Source organism: Phyllopteryx taeniolatus, chromosome 10, assembly GCF_024500385.1.
Source record: "Phyllopteryx taeniolatus isolate TA_2022b chromosome 10, UOR_Ptae_1.2, whole genome shotgun sequence".
In the NCBI taxonomy this organism is placed as follows: domain Eukaryota; kingdom Metazoa; phylum Chordata; class Actinopteri; order Syngnathiformes; family Syngnathidae; genus Phyllopteryx; species Phyllopteryx taeniolatus.
Genome location: NC_084511.1, coordinates 5,916,722 through 5,922,957, shown reverse-complemented (window position 1 = coordinate 5,922,957; position 6,236 = coordinate 5,916,722).

Sequence of the window (6,236 nt, the reverse complement as noted above, 5' to 3'; positions counted from 1 at the left end):
ATTGGGGTTGTATATATATATATATATATATATATATATATATATATATATATATATATATATATACTTATACTGTTCAGTATTTTCCATTCCTGAAAAAGATTATTGTGGCCAACCAAAAGGGCACATCACACACATATGGGCACTTGGGGTAAATGGTGAGGGGTTCCGCCGCCTCTGAAAAGGAGCAAATTGGAAGGGAATGACAGTCACTCGCATTGAACATTGCCGAAGATATGGTGCCCATTTATACGAACTAACCCGAACAATGCTGTACAATCACAACAAGGCAACTGTGAGGAAAATACATATATATATTTTTTTAAATGTTCTGTACTAATAGCACATGATTTAAACTTAAAAAAGTAAACACCATGACAATTGAATTAAGAATTAAGAATTGAGTAAGTTACGACTTAAATTTCAAAATCAATGCATTTTTTTCCCATTGTGCGAAGTTATCAAAACAGGTTTTGTACATAATTAACTGTAAAAATCAACATTTACTTTTGTACTTACTTTTCGTCCTTATATTTCAGAGTCTGTACTTTTTACTTTTGGACAAGTAGTAAAGGAGTTAAATCAATGCTTCTGGCACAGTCTTTTTTTATTTTTACACAAGTATCTTTACTTCCACGCAAGTACATACAGAGTGTGAGTATGTTTGCCACCTGTGGGTGTGTGCTTCTAAGTTGCAAATATTTTGCAGAGGTCACCTTGCCTCACCTGTACAACTCTACATGAGAAAAGAGTGGGAGAGATCTAGAAATGTCACATGCATGCAGAGAGCTGACATTTATGTGATACATCACAATTATATCTGAGCTTTTAATTGGCCCAAAGCCAAGGTAGGGAGGAGTAAATGGTTTAGTGTGTTTGCTTTTGTCGCAGTTAACAACCAAACGGTATTGGACTGGACCCAAAAGCAGACGGAGACGGAGGAAGCGGTTGGTCATGGTTTATTTAGAGGAGGAGAGCACAAGAGGATGTACAAGCACAAGTATGGACGCAGGTAACCAAGTAATCTTTTCCTTTATAAGCAAGAGTTGGAATACAAGAGTTGGCCTGTGGACCACGGAGGTCCGCGAATACTCTGGCGCTGGGACAGTGGATCTGGCAGGCTTAAGAGTAGGTTGTGATGAGTGCTGATTGGAATCAGCTGCGTGGGCGAGGAGGTGATTCGAGAGGGAAAAAAGAGGCATAAAGCGCCAGCCATGCTCCGCAAAGGAACTGCAGGACACAGATCATGACAGGTTTATTGGTACGCCAGCCCCCATATGAAATGACACAACATAACGAATACAGTACAGTACGGTACATGGTACATGGTTAGCAACGACTGGTTAGCACATCTGCCTCACAGTTCTGAGGTCCCGGGTTCAAATTTGGCCTTCCTGTGTGGAGTTAGTGGAGTTCTCCCCGTGCCTGCATGGGTTTTCTCCGGGTACTCCGGTTTCCGCCCACATTCCAAAAACATGCCTGGTAGGTTCACTGAACACTCTAAATTGTCCGTAGGTGCAAATGTGAGTTCAAATCATGGTTTGTCTATATGTGCCCTGCGATTGGCTGACGACCAGGTTCAGGGTGTACACCGTCTCTCGCCCTAAATCAGCTGAGTTAGGTGCCAGCACACCTGCGACTTTAGTAGGGATAAACGGTTCAGGAGATGGATGGATGGATGGATTTCACAGAACTCCTTGTGGCCCCCAGGGTGTCCGGGGAACCCAATTTGAGAACCACTGCTCGTCTTTGTTATTAACAAATTATATGTCTATGTCTCAGTAGTGTCATGTTTGAAAATTGGGTTTTTCTCCAACAACAAGGCACTTTGTCTAAATATTTGTACCAAACAAAAACTTAAATATTTGAAACAAAGTGCCATGAATGTATTAGATCAGGGCCCAGTTGGACAATGGTACTGAACTATTGTTAGAATTATTCAAAAATTCTGTCTGTTCCAATGGATCCCCCCATTCTACTCTTTTTATTAATCATTTCATGTGATTATTATGGCTCTCATTTAAATACGATATCACGATAGCTCGGATTTATTTTGGTCTGTCCTGCAAAGTCACACTTCTGGTACTTGTAACTGAAAATCTGTGTAAATACGATAGGAGCACAGATGATTACTTACTTTTAGTAATCCCGAAATGTCCACTTTTGTCAAACAGATGAAGTATGACATCCAAAACATGGAAGAATGCATGCGAAAATCTGCCAAGTACCAGATGGATCTGCTCAATTACTTCAAATCCAAAAGCAAATACCATATGGGGTTACCAAAATAAAAGCAAATGCGTGCTTCTTACCCAAGATGTGGGGTTGACATTTATAGAAACTGTGTAACTGTCAATGTTTGACGACATCAGAGGGTGTGACTGTGCCAACAGAGGCTGTCAAATCGCCCAGAGAGAGACAGCATAGCATGTCTGATTCATCCGTGCCCATAATCTTCGTCCTTTTGTTTTTTCCAATCAACAACTCAACATCTCCTGTACACTTTTACTATTGTTTCAGCCACAAGCTGTTCTGCATTGTTGCTGTCGTACACGTGATCTTAAATCATAGGGTTCACGTGCCCTCATCTCACCATACGCTCCTCTTTTGCCCAGTTCGTCGAGGCCTCGTGATGGTGCTGTGGTTGTCGCCTTGTAAGCTTTGACACCAAAGCTGCAATCACACTCACTATCTCTCTCTCTCACTCTCGCTCTCTCTCTCTCTCTCTCTCTCTCTCCCTCTCTCTCTCTCTCTCTCTCTCTCTCTATCTATCTATTGTAGTTACGTGTATTATTGGATTATGTGCTGTATACTATTTCAATTAGATTGTTTTCCCCCACTGATCTAAAAATTTGTTATGATCGAATCCGTTGCTACACAGTAGCTCTTGTTTTGGAGCTCATTGGATGGCCTCAATATATCAGTCATCATCCTGTTGGTGGGTTCAGGCTCAGGTTTCCATGTGCAGGACAAAAGCAACTGGTCAATGCAGGCTGGAGATGAGCATTTATGCATGTTATACCTGTAGGTCACTGGTTACTCCATTCTATTCTATTCTATTCTATTCTATTCTATTCTAATCTATACTTATTGGGCCATGAGACATCAGTCTGCTGACGTGTCAGTTTGTCTTATCCAAATATGACATGTATAAGAGTGAACGTCATCAAAATACGTCAATGACACACCAACTCATATGGGCGAGCACACGTTTGAAGCGTCTGCGTGAGTGAGAGATCCAAAGAGAATTGGTGTTCAGAAAAAGAGTGACAGCATAAAAAGCACACAAAAGAGAGAAAGAAAGGCAAGGGGAAAATGGCACAGAGATTTTGAAAGACAGAGAGTGGGCACTATGTGTGTACGTCATTAGCGTTAGATGTCTTCCTCTTTGCTAATGGCCTTTACATGCAAAGTTGTGTTGTCGAACCCCCCCCCCCCCCCCCCAAAAAAAACCACTATCTACTGTATGTGCCTAAATCATCACAAATTCAAGCGTTTGAGGCTGATAGCAGATGTCCATGGTCATGCGCCATTGCATGTGTTCAATTCATCATACAACGATGGTTAGCGGTGTATTTGTCAAAGTATTTGTCCACTGGTTCTGTGACACTGATAATGTCATTTTGTGGAGTTTTATCCAGATTGCTGGAATCAAGTCTTCCCTAGAGTCTAACAAGAATAAATTGTTCACTACTCACAAAACGTTAGGGATATTCGTCCTTTGGTTGAAATTTCAGGAAGAATTTAAAATGCACTATAACCTTTACTGGTGAACTTAATTTGACCTCTTAATTTTTGGATGCACATTTCCAACTGTTCAATGTGTCAGTACATTTTGCACAAGTTGTTCTCCAATAAAGTGATGAAGGCAAAATTCACAAGATCCATGAATGGACCAGTACATGTCTGGTTCATGTCTGGTTCAATATAAATTGGTATTTCAACAGTCCTCTTCATCATGCTGTTCACATTTTGACATCATTAGACCAGGATGACACCTAACAATTGATCAACAGTTTCTCACCATTAGGGTGCTTCCAACAGGATGTTCTCAGAGGCCACTAAGCTTAGAATGTCATCAACAGGTGGCAACAGACACACAGAGAGACCGGAAGAGTCACAGAAAGGCATAGAAGTGGACATCTGCTATTGTGAATTTTGCTGTTCAGCGCCTTGTTAGAGAACTACAAGTTGTGCAAAAAGTACTGGAACATTGAAAATTAGACATGAGCATTAAAAAGTTTAGGGGTCAAATTAAGTTTACCTATCATGGTTATAGCACATTTTAGGTTCATCCTGAAATTTCATCAAAAAGCTGCATGCCCCTAACCTTTTGTGAGTAGTGCACAGCATATGAATACATAATTTAAATGTAATTGTTTTGTCCAGGCGGCACGGTGGCCGACTGGTTAGAGCGTCAGCCTCACAGTTCTGAGGACCCGGGTTCAATCCCCGGCCCCGCCTGTGTGGAGTTTGCATGTTCTCCCCGTGCCTGCGTGGGTTTTCTCCGGGCACTCCGGTTTCCTCCCACATCCCAAAAACATGCATGAATTGGAGACTCTAAATTGCCCGTAGGCATGACTGTGAGGGCGAATGGTTGTTTGTTCCTATGTGCCCTGCGATTGGCTGGCAACCAGTTCAGGGTGTACCCCGCCTCCTGCCCGATGACAGCTGGGATAGGCTCCAGCACGCCCGCGACCCTAGTGAGGAGAAGCGGCTAAGAAAATGGATGGATGGATGGATGTTTTGTCCATCCATATAGTACTTTAGTGAGCAGCCAGACCATATCGTATGCTGCAGCAAGTACCATTTAACTTTCCATGACCATTACCCCTTTTTATTACTCCATCCATCCATTTTCTGAGCCGCTTCTCCTCACTAGGGTCGCGGGGGTGCTGGAGCCTATCCCAGCTGTCATCGGGCAGGAGGCGGGGTACACCCTGAAGTGGTTGCCAGCCAATCGCAGGGCACATACAAACAAACAACCATCCACACTCACATTCACAGCTATAGGCAATTTAGAGTCTCCAATTAATGCATGTTTTTGGGATGTGGGAGGAAACCAGAGTGCCCGGAGAAAACCCACGCAGGTACGGGGAGAACATGCAAACTACACACAGGCGGGGCCGGGGATTGAACCCGGGTCCTCAGAACTGTGAGGCTCTAACCAGTCGGCCACCGTGCCGCCCCTTTTTATTACTGTTACGGAAAAAATGCAGCCCTATGGGGGGAACAAGCCAGTGCAAACTGTAGGCTGGTCCCAAGCCCGGATAAATGCAGAGGGTTGCGTCAGGAAGGGCATCTGGCTTAAAACTTTGCCAAACAAATATGAGCGTTCATCGAAAGAATTCCATACCAGATCGGTCGTGGCCCGGGTTAACAACGCTCGCCCCCGGCACCGTTAACCTGCAGAGCGCCGATGGAAATTCAGCTATTGTGGGTCGAAGATGAAGAGGTGCAAATCGGGTTCTTAGGCAGAAAGAAAAGAGGAAAGCGCAGAGCCTAGAATTGAATGGTGGGACTTTGAATGTTGGGACTATGACAGGAAAATCTCGGGAATTGGTTGACATGATGATTAGGAGAAATGTTGATATATTGTGTGTCCAGGAGAGCAGGTGGAAAGGCAGTAAGGCTAGAAGTTTAGGGGCAGGGTTTAAATTATTTTACCATGGTGTAGATGGGAAGAGAAATGGAGTAGGGGCTATTTTAAAGGAAGAGTTAGTTAAGAATGTCTTGGAGGTGAAAAGAGTATCAGATCGAATGATGAGGCTGAAACCTGAAATTGAGGGTGTTCTGTATAATGTTATTAGTGGCTATGCCCCACAGGTAGGCTGTGTCCAAGAGGTGAAAGAGAAATACTGGAAGGCTAGACGAAGTAGATCTGAGCATTCCAGACAGAGAGAGAGTCGTGATTGGTGCAAATTGTAATGGACATGTTGGTGAAGGAAACATGGGTGATGAAGAAGTGATGGGTAAGTACGGCATCCAGGTAAGGAACTCAGAGGGACAGATGGTGGTAGACTTTGAAAAAAGGATGGAAATGGCTGTAGTGAACACTTTTTTTGTCAGAAGAGGCAGGAACATTGGTTAGACCTATAAGAGCGGAGGTAGAAGGTGGATTACATCTTGTGCAGACGATGTAATCTAGTGGTAGGGGAGAGTTTGGCTAGACAGCATAGGATGGTGGTGTGTAAAATGACTCTGGTGGTGGGGAGGAAGATTAGGAAGACAAAGGC